Source organism: Malaclemys terrapin, chromosome 14 (assembly GCF_027887155.1).
Source record: "Malaclemys terrapin pileata isolate rMalTer1 chromosome 14, rMalTer1.hap1, whole genome shotgun sequence".
In the NCBI taxonomy this organism is placed as follows: Eukaryota; Metazoa; Chordata; order Testudines; family Emydidae; genus Malaclemys; species Malaclemys terrapin.
Window position 1 is genome coordinate 44,340,431 of NC_071518.1, and position 17,722 is coordinate 44,358,152.

Sequence of the window (17,722 nt, forward strand, 5' to 3'; positions counted from 1 at the left end):
AGAAGAATGTGGGGGAAGGTTAAGGGGGCCGGGGTGTGGGGAGCCGAGGGAGGCTGAGGGGGGTACAGGGGGATGGGGACAGGAAGGAGGCTAAGGGAGGCAGGAGGGAGGCTCAGGGAGATGTGGGGGGCAGGGGAGAGGCTAGGGTTTGTGCGCAGAGGACAGTGCTGGGGCTGGCAGATGGGGAGATCATGGCAGCTCTCCCAGCCAGGGAGGTGGGGTGGCCTTCCTCTCCCAGCAGCCGGGGCTGGGCCGTGCTGCAACATTCCCAACTCTCAGGCAGGGCTGGCTCTAATTTTTTTGCCGCCCCAAGCAAAAAAAAAGAGTGCTGCCCTCCATAGCGCCGCCATAACACACGCCCTCAGCACCGCGACGCCACCCCACCCCCGCGGAGCGCTGCGTAGCCGAACACACCCCCCACCTCCCCGGGAAGCGCCGCCAAACACAACCCCCTCCCGCGAAGTGCCACCGAACACCCCCCCCCGCGGTGCACTGCCAAACACACCCCACCCCCGCGGAACGCCACACCGCCGAATCCCCCACCCCCACGGAGCGCCACGCCCCCAAACACCCCACCGCCGAGCCACGCTGCCAAACAGCGCCCCCGCCCCCGCGGAGCACCCCGCCGCGCCGCCACACCCCCCCGGAGCACTGCTGCCGAATCCCACCCCCCAGTGCCTCCCATGTGCCCAGCCGATGAAACAAAAACAACCCACCCCACCCCCAGCGACCAAACTCCCCACATCCAAAAAAACCACACCACCCCAAGATTGGCCGCCCCTTACCAGATGCCGCCCCAAGCACGTGCTTGGTCGGCTAGTGCCTGGAGCCGGCCCTGCGAGCTACTGGTCAGGGCCTCCCCCAGTCTGCGGGGGGCCACAGGGCCTGCTGGCCTCCTCCCAGCCTCTGCTGAGGCTACAGGAGAGAGGCCTCTTCAGTTTGCAGAAAGAAAGAAATCTCTGGGGTGAGCACACGGCAGATGTCTGTTTTCCCAGGGCCAGATGCTGCCACCTTGTCACTGGAAGGGCCCGTGTGACCTCTGACCACAGATGAGGGAGGACGCCCAGCCTGGCTAGACAGATTCCTTCGTGCCATGGCTGGGGACAGAAGCCTGCAGCCAAAGCTCACACTGCAGGAAACAACCTGCAGAGGCCTTTCATCTCCCCAGGGTCAGATGTCACCACTAGGAGAATGTGAGCGCCGGAGCACTGGGGGAGCTGGGCTGAGATAGCGTCCCAGGGCACAACCACCTGTGTCAAGTCCATTCGCATTCCACGCTCAGCAAAGATGCAGGGAGCTGTGCGGTCAGGAGAGGCGCTGGTCAGAATTTGCCAGTGGAACTGTTTTTCCATCAGAAATTGCCAGCTTGTCAAAATCCAAACGTTTCGTGGGAACACTTCGATTTGGACAAACCTTCAGACAGAAAGCAGGCAGGTTTCGCACGGAAAGCTGCTTGGCTCCCTGCCAGCTCGCCCGCCTACCCACCTGCTTGACAGGCTGATGGGGGGGCCTGGGCTTCCAGGCTGCTGAGAGAAGCCCTGGCTCCCAAGATCCCAGGGTCCCCGAAACCCTCTCCTCGCGGGGGTAATGTTCTGGTTACTGCACAGCTCTAGGAGGAGGGGTGTGACGTTATTGATATAATCTGGGACCATATAGATCATTGTTGCAACCAAGGTCCTGTAGTGGCATGCAAATCTTGTATAAAGGGGGTCAAACGGGGTGTCTAAGACAAGGTTATGGTTTACTGGTTATGATTATGCTGTCTATATGTGTGTATCAGTTTTGTAATTGAAGTTATAAATATTGGCTCTATACTGTCTGTATTTCAAACTTATGCTATGCTGCTGGGTGACATCCCAGACAAAAAGAAGAACAGGAGTTCTTGTGGCACCTTAGAGACTAACAAATTTATTAGAGCATAAGCTTTCGTGGACTACAGCGCACTTCTTCGGATGCATCCGAAGAAGTGGGCTGTAGTCCACGAAAGCTTATGCTCTAATAAATTTGTTAGTCTCTAAGGTGCCACAAGTACTCCTGTTCTTCTTTTTGCGGATACAGACTAACACGGCTGTTACTCTGATCCCAGACAAACTGGTGTTAGCTCTGCCTAGCCTGCTTGATGGCCCATTAAGGACCATCAGCTATACAATGGACCCATTGAGAGAAGGCAAATATGCTTTGAGTCTCAGCAAAGTATGCAGGAACTTGCCCATGTGACTCCAGACTCCATTTTGCTGTAATTTTCCACAGTAAGAACAAAGAGGTGTTCTTACACCTGGAAAAGACTATATAAGGCTGATGCCTCATCTCCATCTTGTCTTCAATCCTGCTTCATACCTCTGGAGGAACTTTGCTACAAGCTGAAGCTTTGAACAAAGGACTGAGGACCCATCCCAGCGGGGGATGTATTCCAGAGACTTGATTTGAACCTGCAGTTTATTCCATCGCTGCTGCAAGCCTGAACCAAGAACTTTGCCATCACTGTATGTAATTGATTCCATTTAACCAATTCTAACTCTCATCTCTATCTTTTTCCTTTTATGAATAAACCTTTAGATTTTAGATTCTGAAGGATTGGCAACAGTGTGATTTGTGGGTAAGATCTGATTTGTATATTAACCTGGGTCTCGGGCTTGGTCCTTTGGGACCTTTTTCTTTTACTGGGGTATTGGTTTTCATAACCATTTGTCCCCATAACGAGTGGCACTGGTGGTAATACTGGGAAACTGGAGTGTCTAAGGAGATTGCTTGTGAGACTTGCGGTTAGCCAGTGGGGTGAGACCGAAGTCCTCTTAGTCTGGCTGGTTTGGTTTGCCTTAGAGGTGGAAAAAACCCCAGCCTTGGGCTGTAACTGCCCTATTTGAGCAATTTGTCCTGAGTTGGCACTCTCAGTTGGGTTCCGCCAGAACCGCATCGTCACAAGGGGAAGTATCCGATGCCCCACAAGCCACCAATCCTCCCTGCCAAGGTCCCAGTAACTACGACAGCCTGTGAGAACATCCTAACCTTTAGGGCACTTTCCCTGCCAGGTGAAAGGGTGCGAGCTGGACCCCTCCCTGCCACCAGAGTCCAGCACTGCCGAGAAAGCCAAGTGTGGACTAAACTAAGCCCCTGGTTAACCCTTTCCCAGAGGAATCCAGAAGCCACTGATAATTGCAGGCTACATGGTGACCTCGCTCCCAGCTCACTCCCCGATCCTGGAATAGGGGTCGGTGAGTACTGGACGAACGCCGTTCAGCTGGGAACATGTTCCCCCTTCTCGTGCCGAGGACTACATGAGATGGGTGTAGTGGGCACTCCCGATAAAGGGGACAGTGTGACAGCTGCCTTTCAAATAGGCCCAAGGCATGGGGGGGCCACAGCACCCAATTCCTCTGCCCCCCCAACTTTCTTCGCTGCTTTAACGTACAATCACAACCTGCTCCGCTGACACCTCTGACTCCTGAAAGCCCGAACGCTCCAGGGGAGCAGGCCATGCCCTGCCCTACCCTGGCTGCCCCGGGTGTTACCTCGGAGGGAATCGTTCCAGATTCCAATGGGTGGCAGGTCTAGGGAAGAGCCTTATCTGGGGGGAGGCTGTACTAGACCCTCCCGACCCAGGCAGGCTCCCAGGTACTCTCTGCTCGGGGCTGATAAGGCTCCTTAGCAGTTTCTCTCCAAACAAATTCCAGTTCAAGACACCTGAGAGCTCCACAGCAGGGCAGCATCCCCAGAGCGCAGCAGGGCGGGGGTTAGGGGGAGCAGTCGGTAGCAGCACCTGCCCCTCCTACGGCAGGAGCGAGAAGTGCCAGCCCCTCTGCACAGAGGAGCAGCGTTCAGCCTGGGCCAGACGTGCTGCGGTGATGGGTAAGAGCGGGCTTGGAGAGCCAGAGGGTCTGTGGGGCAGCGCTGGGCCCTTCTGCTCCGCACTAGGGCCGGGTGGGTGTGTTCAGCTGGGATTGGAACCCACCGGCACTTGTGGGTGTGAATGTGGGGCTGGAACGCAACGTGGGGCGCTCCCACCTCGCCCGGGGGCAACTGGTGGGAAGGGCAGAGAGACACCTGGGCTGAGACCCCAGCTCCAGGGAGACAGTCACTCCTGCCCAGCCGGGTTAAATTGCCCAGCTGTGTGACAGCCCCCCCATCCCCGAGGGTCCCCCCCCCCGGTATGTCACAGCAGGGTAATTTGCGTATTGAACGGCAGGGGTTGCCAGAGACCGGCTGGGAGAGGCCTTTGGGGATGGAGGAAGCAGCACTAAGGTACATGCCAACCTCCCTACAGAGGAGGGGCCGTGCCCCGCAGGTGTGTGGCAAGGAGCTGGGACACTGCGCGGTGGGTCATTGTCTGGCCCAGGCCCTTCCTAGCAGGAGGCCAAGGCCGAGGCATTTCCTTCAGGTTACCTTCCGCTGCAGCTTGGCCACGGGCCCCCATAGCCACTAGCCCAGCCAGGGATCCCAAGTGGGGATTGTCACAGCTGGCTCATCCCTGCCGCCAGCAGCTTTTCACTGCCAGGGAATTCCTGAAATCCTGTGTGCCCCTCCCCCACCCACCTCCTGGGGCTGTGAGTGCCCCCCCCGGACAGCCCCTCCCCCGAGCTCTGAGTGCCCCTGGCCAGTCCATCCCCTCAGCCCCCCCCCCCACTTCCTTGGGCTCTGAGTGCCCTCAGCCAGTCCCCCTCCCACACCCCGGGGCTGAGTGACCTTGGCCAACCCCCGTCCCTTCAGGAGGAACTCCCAGTACCCACCCAGCCCCCACACCTCAGGGTTCCCCTCCCTGCGGCTCTGTGGCCATACCCCCACCAGGGCCGGCTTTAGGCCAATTCAACCAATTCCCCTGAATCGGGCCCCGGGCCCAAGCCCCGGTACGGTGTACCGGCAAGAGCCGGTGTGCAGTACCAGGGTGGCCCGGCTTCCCCAGGGGGCAATTTAAAGGACCTAGGGCTCCCAGCAGGGGCCGGAGCCCCAGGCACTTTAAATTGCTACCAGACCCCCACTGCTGGAGCCCTGGGGTAGGGCTGCGGGGCTCTGGGGGCTATTTAAAAAGTCCGGGGCTCCCGCTGCCTCTACCACCCCGGCCCTTTAAATAGCCACTGTAGCTCTGCTGCTTCCCCAGGGCACCCGCGGCTATTTAAAGGGCCGGGGCGGTAGAAGCAGGGGAGCCCTGGGCCCTTTAAATAGCCCCCAGAGCCCTGGGATAGCGGGGGGCTCGGGGGCTATTTAAAGGGCCGGGGCTCCAGCTGCCTCTGCTGAACCCCGTCCCCGCACCATCCCCGCACCCCCTGCCCTGCCCGCAGCCAGCCCCATCTCCAGCCAGCCCTGCACCCCCTGTCCGCAGCCAGCCCCTGCAGCACCCCTGCCCTGTCTCCAGGCAACCCCTGCCGCACTCCCCTCCGGCCCTGCCCAAAGCCAGCCAGCCCCACACACCCCTGTCTCCAGCCAGCCCCGCACCCCTTGCCCTGCCTGCAGCCAGACCCTACCTCCAGTGAGCCCCTGCCCTGCCTCCAGCCAGCCCCATGTCCACTGGTACCCTGCAGTTCCCAGGGCAGTAACCCTGCACACCTGCTTCAATGAGGGGGGCAGGGAGCAGCTGGGACCCACACATGTGCACACAACTAGGGTGACCAGACAGCAAGTGTGAAAAATCGGGACAGGGGTGGGGGATAATAGGATCCTATAAGAAAAAGACCCAAAAATCGGGACTGTCCCTATAAAATCAGGACATCTGGTCACCCTAGCACACCCCGAGGGAGTGGCGGGGACCCACACACATGAAACGGAGCTCATTAATAACCAATCAACAGCATATATGATGCAATGTACATAATATATAATTTTATTATTTATATAGTTATGGAAAGTAAATAATACATGGAAGAAATTAAAGGCTTTTTTTTACATTTTTTTTTTTTTTTAGTCATCCCTGCCGGGGCCCCGCCAAACATGTTCGAATTGGGCCCCGCCCTTCCTAAAGCCGGCCCTGCTGGAGAGAACAGGAGGATTCAGTCAGCAGGGGCTGCCGATCCGTCCCATTCACCAGGGCTGCCATCCTGCGGCTTCAGCATTAGTGGCTGGGGTGACTTGGGGAAAGGTCTCAACCTCCTCACATCCCACTTCACTGCTGCCAGAATCCCTCCTGCCCCCCGCTACAGTCCCCTACCTACCCAACCTGGGTGGGGCTGGAGGAGAGGGGTCTGAGAACTTGAGCTGTGGAGTGGAGGTGGAACAGCTGTCAGGGGCACTGAGGGGGAAGTGGCAGGAGCTCCCCGTACAAGGAGGGGGGTTGCCACTGGAGGTCATTAGGAAGGACAACAAGACTCCATCCTGGGAGTCAGGAGGGGAAATCCATCCCTCAGAGGTGGGCAGGGGCTGGGTGGAAATGCTGCTGGTTCCAGGGGCCGTTAATCCCCCCTGATTCCTCGGAGGCGTCTGAGTCTCAGACAGGTTCCCGTTCCCTTGCAGCAGGAGGACGTCACGGCCAATGTGATGCGCCAGCTCCGTATCGTGCGGCAATTGCCCCAGGTGCCTGAGGCGCTGCAGGGCCTGTGCCTCTGAGGCCACCAGCAACTCCCGCTCCCTGCTGCAGGTACTGCTCTGGCTCTCTGTAAATGGGGCGCTAGTAGAAGGGGAAATGGAGCCCCATGGCACTCACAGAAACCCTCTCCCCTCTCTGTGGAGCAGGGTCCTTTCCTCTGCCCCCAAATTCCTTCATCTGGGACAGGAGCTCTTTCCCTCACACCCATTCCCCTCCCCTCTTTCCTTGATCTACCCCCATCCCATTCCCCCTGCGCCCAGGCAGAGCTCTGCCTGCCCCATATGGTGCAGAAAGGCCGTTGTGTCAGGGCCCCACCCCTAGCCCCACTGAAGCTCGGAAAGCTCCACTTTTGAGGAGGTGGGGGTGGGACAGAGACTCAGGGCTAGCTTCACCTCCTGCCCTTTATTCTCCCCTTGGCCCTTCTATGGGGTCTCTGGGTGTGAAATGAATCGGAGCCTCATTCCCAGCTGTCTGCCAGGCCCTGGGATCTGGCACAGCCTCCCAGACGGGCGCAGCCTGCAGCTGAGCCCCGTCAGGGAGCAGTGGGGACAGGTCACCTCGTCCCATCCAAGCAAGCAATGCTGGGGGTCAGAGAGGCTTAGATGGGAGACCCTGCTCTCTCATGGAGGTCAGAGCCACTTACTCCTTGGGGCGTGTGGGTCTCTTGGGGGAGAAATGGGATCCTCGATGCACAGCCTGGCTGGGAGCTTCCCCTGTCCCTGGCTCCCAGCTCTGGGAGATCGACGCCTCCATCATCGTGCCACCCTGGTTTTGTTCCTAAGAAGAGGCTCCCCAGAGACGTCCTGGAACCTGGACTCCTGAGAGCGTTTCCAGTAGGAGGCTCCGGCCCCTCGGGCATAAAGAGAGCATCAGGTAGTCTCGTTCACATGGCATCTCCGGTCTCCAGCCCCACTTCCCGCAGCAGGGCAAACGAAGCCATCAGCTCCCAGAATCCCAACTCTTTGACCCCTTCCCCTCAGCAGTGGGGTTTCTCCAGGTCCCTCAGCACACCTGTCAGCCTCTGATGATGAATGGCCTGAATGTCAGAGTCACCAGAACGAGCAAACTCCAGTTCCAGGCAGAGGAGCCTGTGCGTACTCAGCCCCTCTGGAATCCAGGTGTGAAACGGGGAGCAAGGGCATGAGAAAGTGTACAAGCGTGGCCTAATGCCAAGATGGGAGCAAGAGTTCTTTGTTTTGGGGGCAGAGAAGCAGGCCATATCAAAAGACACGGCCTGCTTAGGAAATTGCTGAGTGGCTGAACGAGGGGCCAGGGCCCTAAGAAGTTAGAAAGAAAGGAGAAGGTGTCCTCTGACACAAACCCCCATGAGGCAGGCAAGGTGGAGGTGGCTGGGGTGGCCATGGACCTTGCAGACCCTCCACCAACACACCCTATCGGGTGCTGCAGGGAGATGAAGGACGAAATGATTGGCCCAGAGATGAAGCAGACTGGAGGAGGGACAAACACAAGGGTGGAGCAGTCCATGATGGGTTCTCAGACCCTGACCGAAAAGGTTTTGGCATATGAAACGGCAGTAGCAAAAAGGCAACAGAAGACGCTAAAGGCTTCAGAACAGGCTCTGCAAGCAGCTGATCATGAGACTGAGGCCTGGTCTACACTAGGACTAATTCGGATTTACCCTGCAACCGTCCACACAACGACGCTATTTATTTCGATGTAAAGGCTCAGTCCTTGAGGGGGCCACTTAGGGATCGGGGCAAAAAAGTGTCTGGGGATTGGTCCTGCTTTGAGCAGGGGGTTGGACTAGATGACCTCCGGAGGTCCCTTCCAACCCTGATATTCTATGATTCCTTCAGCAACCAAGACTTCCCTCACGGATCACAGGGGGAACTCAATCCTGCCAACTATGCCAATCATAAATGAATCTACTCATCGTTAGGTGGCCCCCGGCGGCCAGGCATGGCATCACAGCCCTCTCGCTGGGCTAGCGTCCCCCATCCATGGTCGCTCCAGCACCACGGCAGTTTCTCTGCCTGGTAACTCCGGCCAGGTCACCACCTTTAGTCCACCCTTCTGGGGCCCAGCTTGCCTCACACTAAAAGTCCAAAGAGGTCTTTCCACAGACAGAAGTCCTTCTGCCATCGCTGGGGCACTTGCTCAGCCTGTAGCCCCCTTGCTGGGCTTGGGAACCCTCTCCAGGTGCGTGTACGCCGCCTCCTGTGGGGCCGGTAGGGGAACCCAGTCCCACCCTGACAATGATAGCAGCCTAGGGCCTTGGACCCAACAGCTAGGTCTGCACCTTTCTCTTTGCTGCACTTTTCCAACCTCTCTTCTCAAGTTCCCCTCCAGGCTTTCCTTTCTGCTCTGAACTTCCTACCTCGTTCTCAATCCTGTTGCTACCCCAGCTGGGCTGTATCACCACTGAAGTCTGGCTCTTTACGGGGCCGGATATGGTGCCTTTCAGTTCGGGCTCATTCTGATTACAGAGAGCCAGAGCAGTACCTGCAGCAGAGAGCGGGAGTTGCTGGTGGCCTCAGAGGCACAGGCCCTGCAGCGCCTCGGGCACCTGGCGCAAGTGCCGCACGATACGGAGCTGGCGCATCACATTGGCCATGACGTCCTCCTGCTGCAAGGGAACGAGAACCTGTCTGAGACTCAGACGCCTCCGAGGAATCAGGGGGGATTAACGGCCCCTGGAACCAGCAGCATTTAGACCCAGCCCCTGCCCACCTCTGAGGGATGAATTCCCCCTCCTGACCCCCAGGATGGAGTCTTGTGGTCCTTCCTAGTGACCTCCAGTGGCAACCCCCCTCCTTGTACGGGGAGCTCCTGCCACTTCCCCCTCAGTGCCCCTGACAGTAGTTCCGCCTCCAATCCACAGCTCAAGTTCTCAGACCCCTCTCCTCCAGCCCCACCCAGGTTGGATAGGGAGGGGACTGTAGCCGGGGGGCAGGAAGGATTCTGGCAGCAGTGAAGTGGGATGTGGGGAGGTTGAGACCTTTCCCCAAGACACCCCAGCCACTAATGCTGAAGCCACAGGATGGCAGCCCTCGTGAATGGGATGGATCGGCAGCCCCTGCTGACTAGGGTTACCATATGTCCGTTTTTTCCTGGACATGTCCTGCTTTTCGGCAATCAAAACCCCGTCCAGGGGGAATTGCTGAAAAGCCAAACATGTCCGGGAAAATGCCGGCCGGGCACTTCCCCTCCCGCGGCTGCTCTGCTCCGCTCCTCCCCTCTCAGACTTTAAGAGCCGAGCTGCCCGAGCCAGCGCTACCAGCTCCGGGCAGCACCCCCTGCCTCCGGACCCTGAGCCACGGGCCAGACACTTCCCCTCCCGGGCTCTAGCTGTGCTGGGGAAGCGCCGGCCGGGGGTGCAGGGTCTGGGGGCTGCCCGGCAAACCGTGAAGCCGGTAGCGCTGGGGCAGCCCTTTTCGCGTGGCTGGGAGTGGGAGGGAGGAGGGGGCGGAGTTAGGGCGGGGAAGGAGCGGAGTTGGGGCGGGGCTAGGGGTGGGGAAATGGGCGGGGCCAGGGCCCGTGGAGGGTCCTCTTTTTTTATTTATTAGACATGGTAACCCTACTGCTGACTGAATCCTCCTGTTCTCTCCAGAACGGGTCCAGCCTTGCCAGCAGCAGGACAAGCGTCCCCTGCCCATGTGCCTCAGCCCTGCCTGGTCAGACGCCATCACCCGTCAGTCCTTGGCCTACCAGACTGCCAGTGATGGGAGCAACTCTGGGTGGTGGCTCGGGTGACACAGACACCAGACCACTAGGAATTGGGTGCGGCCCTGTGGGACAGGAGAGTCTCACAGAGGGCACTTGGGGGACTCTCCTGCCCTTCCCAAGAGCGATAGCACCCTGTCCTAAGAACATAAGTCTGGGATGAGGCAAAGCTTGTCATTAATTAGCCTGGCTAAAGAGCTGGGTGGAGCTGCTCCGGGGACAAGCTGGTTCGCTCCTGCTCATGGAGGTGAATTCATCTCCCTTCCCAGGAGCACCTGCTCTCCCTTTCATTCCACACCAGGCTCCTTGTGCCAGGCCAGCGAATGGCCACAGGATGGGAATGAGGCCTGGGCCCCGCCCCAATCTCCTGAGTCTAATGCAGCTGCTCACCTTGTCCCCCATCAGCTGCTGGATTCCCCCAGGAGGGAGTAGGTGACAGGAAGAGAGACACACACACATTTGTCCTTCTGGTTGCAGGCCTTGTGTCCTTCCAATCCTATTGGTGGCTGCACAGTGGGCAGAGTCCTCGCTGCGTGCCCGACCCAACAGAATTGCAGGGCATGGTGTGGAACATAGAAAGAGATAGAGAGACTCATCCTCCAGCCGGGGTCAGTCTGAGAGAAATTGGCTGGGGTCCCAGTCTCACTCTTCTAGCGGGTGCCATTTCCCAGCTGGGTTCCTTACCCCTCTGGTGCAGCAGCAGCTGGTAGAGCCGGTAAACCCCCTCCCTGGCCTGCCGGCTGATGTCCTTGGCTGGGTCACTGACGGACAGAGCTAGCTGTGCCATGTGGTGACCCATCCTGGGGAATTCCGCTGAGTTCTAAAGGACAGGAGAGGGAGAGGTGACTCCATCAGCATTTTCCTGTCAGCTCCCAGTCCCCCCCGGGCCAGGACTCTCCTTCCCCTCAGCCCCTCTGCAGGAGATGCTAGAGGATAGGAGCTAGAGCCAGACCCTTAATTTCCTCTGCCCCCAAGGAAGCCTGGAGCACAGGGCTGTGGGCAGGGCCCTCCATGAGGACTTGCTTCCCCAGATGCTCCAGGATGACAGGGAGGCATGAACCTGGAGCACAGTCCCCTTAAAAGCCCAGAGTCACCACTTAACTAGGACAAGAAGAACTTGACTCAAGCCAGGCTCACTCTCTGCTCTGACTCTGCCTCCCCAAGAGGAACACTCCTAACCCACAGCCCCTGAAGCAGCAGATCCTACAGCCCGTCGGAGCCAGATCACCTACGCCTGGAGTCAGGAAGCTGGGGTCAGAGGGCACTTATGTCAAACTCAGGGAGGGTGATGGTGAATCTGAGCAGGGCCGTGCTGCTCTTAACGGCCCTGGCTCTCTCTCGCGGCACCGTGGACACGATCCAGTAGTTAATGTGCTCTGGGGAAAGGAGGCATTGCACTGACTGCCCTGACCAACGATGCCCACTGGGGGCCCGGCTAGGAGGACAGACTGGAAAATGGATCTAAGAGTGAAGGTAAAATTGCCCCCAGCCCTCTCATCGGGCTCACCTCCAAGATGTACTGGAGCCTGTCGGTGTCTGGGGACTCTGCCAGCAGGTTCCCCAGCATGGCGTCCAGGAGGTCTGGCAAGACCCTAGGCAGATCCTGAAAGCAAGGGAGAGCCATGGGTCAGAGTTAGGGAAACTGGGGCTACACCTGCCACAGGATGGGAAGTGGGGTCTCTGGGAAGCACTGGTGAGACCCCCAAACACATATCCTGGCCTCTCTCATTCACATCCCACTGCAGGCAATTAGCAAGGATTCATGGCAGGATGACAGCTGGCTCTTCAATCCATGACTTTAGCTGATCTACCTGCACTTGGGTGGTGTCCTTCTCCATGCCCAGGGTGAAGACGGCGTGCAGGGCAGCTCGGAAGAGGTGGGTCTCCAGCTCTGGCTCCAGGGCAGGTGTCATGGTGCTGACAAGAGAGAGGAGCCGGCATTAGACTGTGCAGTGCGGGGATGGGATTGGCACCAACACGCAGGTGAAACTGCAGCGAAATAGGCACAGGCTGGCGAGAATGGAAACTGAGGCACCGAGCCAGGGAATGACAAGGCCAAGGTTTCTCAGACAGACAGTGGCAGGGCAGGAATAGCCCCTGTTCCCTGGACCCTGCTGCCCCTCCTGTATCTGATCCTGGGAGTGAGCCTCTCCCCAAAGCCGTTGCAATGTTACTGGAGTGAAAAGAACAGTCCAGCCAGGAGAGAGTGAACCTTCCCCGCACCTCTGCCAGAGGAGCCACCCTTGGGAGGTGACCTGGGAGTGGGAGGGGCAGTGACTCTGAGCCCTGGGCCTGAGCAGCACTGGGGTTAGGGGAACCGGGCCGGAGGGTCTCGGTACCTGAGGTTGCCCACAGCCTGAATGGGGGATAGTGGGGACCCGCCCATTGTCCAAATCACCCACCACTCCACCACAAGCAGGGTCAGGAACTGGGACAGTGCCTGTGGGGAAGGAGACCCGGCTGGTGTGTGACAGACACCCCCACCTCTGGGGTCCCAGATCATGGAGGAGAAAGGTCCCCATTAGGGCTGGTGGATCATCAGGGACAAGGCCCTCTGCAGGGGGTCAGGTGCTGGGAAGGGGCAGGACAGTCTCGGTTCCAGCACAGCTGGGGTACGTTTGTACCTTTTCTCTGCCTTGGAGCTGCTCTCGGCTGTTATTGAGAGCAGCCTCCTCTGTGGCCCCGTCCACCCATTCCTCCTCCTCGTCCCCTGAGTCCCTGGCAGTCCCTGCACCAGGGAGAGAAGGGGACAGGGTGACGCCTGCTGCCACTCGGGGGAAGGACAGGGGCACGGTGGGGCAATGTGTCCCCTTCCCACCACCGGGACCCAGGGCAGATCGGGCCCCACACTCCCCCCTCTCAGTGATGCCTTCAGCCTCCAACTCCTTCAGGAGCCCATAGCAAAGAGACCCCCCCAGACTATCCTGGACTCCCTGAGAGGTGCCTCCCCCCAACTGGAGCACCAAGGACCAAAGTGGCAGCATCTAGTGTCAGTGAGGTTCATGTGGCTCAGGCCTGACCTCTGGGCTGGGGACCCGCCCCCATAGCCCTGATCGAGGGCCTGGGCCCAGGGAGTTCACGGCCCCACCCTCACCTCTCCCTGAGCCCAGCCTGACTCCTCACCTGGAACAAAGCTGCGGCCCTCAGGCTCTGGGGCCACCTGCAGAGCCTTCTTCCTGAACTTCCTCAGGAGCCTGGCCATCCTGGAACCGAGCGGGGAGCGGGCATGAGTCTGGGGTCAAGGCAGCCTCTCACTAACCAGCCTGTTTGGTCCCTCCCCATCCCTGCCCCAGCCAGAGCAGCTCCTCCTCCATGACAGGGGTGCATGTAATGCAATCTACACGCACTGGCAGGAGTTCATTGCATGATCTGCTCCCAACGTTCCCCCTTGTCACCCCTGGGGCTGCAATGCCCGGGGAGTCTCCTCCTTTTCCATCACTGGGTTCAGTCACTTTGGACAAGCCGCTCCCTCCTGCCGTCCCAGGCCACACTCCCCCCCAGGCTAGAGAAGGAACAGAACCCAGGAGTCCGGACTTCTCCTGGGAAACCATTCCCCACGTCAAAGTCCCGAGGCAGAGCAAGGCCAGGACCCCTGCCTTTCCCATTGATTTCCATGCTCAGCAGCTCACAGGGCCTGGCCCAGCTCAGAGACGCTCAGCCTGGGGAACGGTCTCCCACAAGGGAAGGGCTGGGAGCCCCATTGCTGGGACCTTTCCAAACACACTGGAGACGGCTCTGGAGAAGCCCCTCCCCGGTCTGAGAGCGAGGGGCTCCTGGGAGCGGTTTTCAAATCCAATCTCCTTTGGGAGAGATTCTTTCCCCCTCTTTCTGCCTCTCCCCAGACAGACAGGGGACGCCAACGGGGAACCCTAATGCCACTCACTTGCTCTGCTGACGGAGCGATGGATGGAGGATGTTCAGTGTCATCCCTCGCCCTTCTCCTCACTCCCCAAAGCCAAGGCAGGCTGGAGAGGGTGCTGGTGACCTGAGGAGTTACCCTGCCCAGCCAGCAGGCAATGTGATAGCACTGGGCGATCGACTGGCTGTGAAAACAAGAGTCTGTCTTATTGCCAAGGGACAGAGAAACTCGGCCAGCAGCAGGGGGTGCAGAACACTGGCCTAGTGCGGGGGTGACAGCGCCTCCGGGATACTGACATCCCGACACTTTACACACCTTCCTGGAGCCTCCCAACCCCCCTGGTCTGCAGGGGCTGCGACCCCAACCCCACTGATGAGAACCAGGCCTGGGGTGGGGAAGCTACTGGCTCAGGGTCACACCAAGTGTCAGAGCCAGAGATGGGACCCAGCTGTCTTTATTTCCAGGCCCCTTCACTAACCACTGCTGCACACTCCCTCCCACAGCTGGCAATTACAACCAGGCCCTCATATCCGGTCCCCCTGCTTTGAGAGGGAGTGTGCTCCGCTGGAGTGATTGGAGCAGGGAACTGGGAGTCAGGACTCCTGGGTTCCATTGCTAGTTTCCTATTGACCTGTGGGACTTTGGGTAAGTTGCTCCCCGCTCTAGGCTCTGTCCCCCGCAGTCAAATGGGGATTTCATACTTTCCCACTATTGGAAAGTGCTGGGAGAATCCCCCAGCAAAAGCTGCTCTGACAGTGCTAAGCAGCATCTGACCATTAGAGGTCGGAGCGCACTGCCCAGGAGGAGGAGTGTTTGGTTCTGGGCTGTTGGAGTACGGGCTTGCAACCATCTGTGCACACATATTATACTAATTGCATCTAGACCACATCTCCCTAGTTTGTTTGTGAGAATGTCCTTATTAACACCAAGATGGATCACATCTACTGTTTACCCACCTCCACTAGGCCCGTAACACTGCCAAAGAAGGAGCTAGGATTGGTTTGGAATGATTTGTTCTTGACAAGTCCATGCTCACTAGTCCTAAGAACCAAATTGTCCGGTAGGTGCTGACAAACTGATTGTTTAGTAAGGAGTTCCAGTATCTTTCCAGGTATGTTAATGGATGGGAAGACGTTCTTTTTCAGGGATCTCTGACGAGAACTGGGGCACAGCACTTAGTTTGTTGAGGCCATAAAATGGAGACAGGCACCTCTTCTCTTCTCCCAGCACCCCAGATACCTAAAAAGGTGGGACTCACATCCCTCAATGGGCTTTAAAAGAGACAATGGTTACAATGTGGCCCCGACCATTTCTGGTTTCTGCAGACTAGATGTTTTAGCAAAGTTTACAATTCCTTGGTGCTCAACACCGTGAAACTCCCCTTTCTCCTTCACAAAGGGCTTTAACGCCCCTTATCTCACCCAGGCTCTCGACTGCCCAAAGTTGGAGAATTGTCCCTGTTCCCGTTGCAGAGCACCTCCCACGACACACACACAGAGTCCTCCTGGTGGTGGGAGGGGAACAGAGGAAAGGACAGAAGACGTAAGAGATGTAGAGAAAGGAGGGAAGGATAGAGGAAAAGGTAAAACAAAAAGGACAAACCCTAATGTCCCCAGTGATTCTAAGGGACAAAATCCCAGGTGCGGAATAAAATTCGACCACCTTAAGCTAGTGTTTTCCATGCCTAGAATTCAGCTGGCGCCAGATGCATCAGACTGAACAGGTTCCAAACCTCTCGGAGGCTCTTACCTTCTAAACAGGGACGTCTGTTTTCTAGTAAAATCAGGAAAAAGAAAAGAGAGAACTCAAAAGAGGTTCCTCCTGGCGCTCATGTATGTGAACCTAAATACTCTCTCAGTCCTCAGAGAGAGACCTCGAGAAGGGACTTGCTGAAGCAAAGCTACAGGGGACTCTGAGGTTTCCCTGGCCCTGCGCCCCTGTCCTGCCTGGCTGATGTCAGCATCTCTCTGTGAGGTCACCACCTCCCCAGCACCTTTGACCAATAGGCTGAGCTCCTGCAAAAGGCCTTTGTGATGTCACTGCCACACCCACTCCTCCCCTGCAGTTTTAATGTCCTGCCACAGGGCAGACACTTTGGATCTCAAAAATTAGATAAGATGTTTCAGTCTGAGCTAAGTAGTTGCTGCTCTTAACAATAGGAACATAATAAAATACAAATAAAATAGACTATTTCAGCCATTCTATTATGTCCTAATCTGCTCTGAGTAAACATGATAGGACACCTCTTCTTATGCACTGTTCCTAGTGACACTCTCCAATAGATCCCCATCCTCCACCTGCCGGGAGGTAGGTAGGGGCGGATTGTTATCCCTACTTGAAAGAGGGTGTCATAACTATAAAGGGAAGGGTAATAGCTGTCCTGTGTACAGTACTATAAATCCCTCCTGGCCAGAGACTCCAAAATCCTTTTCCCTGTAAAGGGTTAAGAAGCTCAGGTAACCTGGCTGGCATCTGACCTAAAGGACCAATAAGGGGACAAGATACTTTCAAATCTTGGGGGGGGAAGGCTTTTGTTTGTATTCTTTGTTTGAGTGTGTGTTCGTTCTCGGGACTGAGAGGGACCAGACATCAATCCAGGTTCTCCACATCTTTCTAAACAAGTCTCTCCTATTTCAAACTTGTAAGTAAATAGCCAGGCAAGGCGTGTTAGTTTTCCTTTGTTTTTCTCAACTTGTAAATGTACCTTTTACTAGAGTGTTTATCTTTGTTTGCTGTACTTTGAACCTGAGACTAGAGGGGAGTCCTCTGAGCTCTTTAAGTTTGATTACCCTGTAAGGTTAATTTCCATACTGATTTTACAGAGATGATTTTTACCTTTTTCTTTAATTAAAAGCCTTCTTTTTAAGAACCTGATTGATTTTTCCTTGTTTTAAGATCCAAGGGTTTTGGATCTTGATTTACCAGGAGTTGGTGGGAGGAAGGAGGGGGGATGGTTAATTTATCTCTGTTGTAGATCCCAGGGGGGTTGGAACTTGATTCACCAGGAGTTGGTGGGAGGAAGGAGGGGGAATGGTTAATTTCTCCTTGTTTTAAGATCCAAGGGGTTTGGATTTGTTTTCACCAGGGATTTGGTGAAGGTTTTTCAAGGCTTCCCAGGAAGGGAATCCATTGAAATGGTGGCAGCCGAACCAGAGCTAAGCTGGTAGTTAAGCTTAGAAGTTTTCATGCAGGCCCCTACATTTGTACCCTAAAGTTCAAAGTGGGGATCCAGCCCTGACATGGTGGTAGCGGTGGGATCATTTTAAACCCAAAAGCCAGTGAGATTTTTTTTCCCTCTAGCTGCTTGGAAAGCCGAGCTGGAAGTAGATAGATGCATATCTTATCTCTCCTTGCCTGAAGGCAGAGGTGTTAAGTTTTTTTAAGAGGTCCTTTGTTAAGAGAAGTGTTCAAATGAGCAAACAAAGCTAAAGGGAATTTACAAGCTGAATTGTTTTTTTTTCTTTTTACATCCTCGGGAGTAGCTAGTTAGAAAGTTTCTGTTAACTCAGCAGCAGCCAGAGCTGAGAGCTTCCCAGTTTCAGACAACTGCAGAGGGGGATACCCAGCACAAGAAAACAGGAAAATGACTACCAAAGAAGTAGCTAACAAAATAGAACTGGCCAAACTAGAAGCAGAAGAAAATGAAAGAAAACATCAGAGTCTGCTTC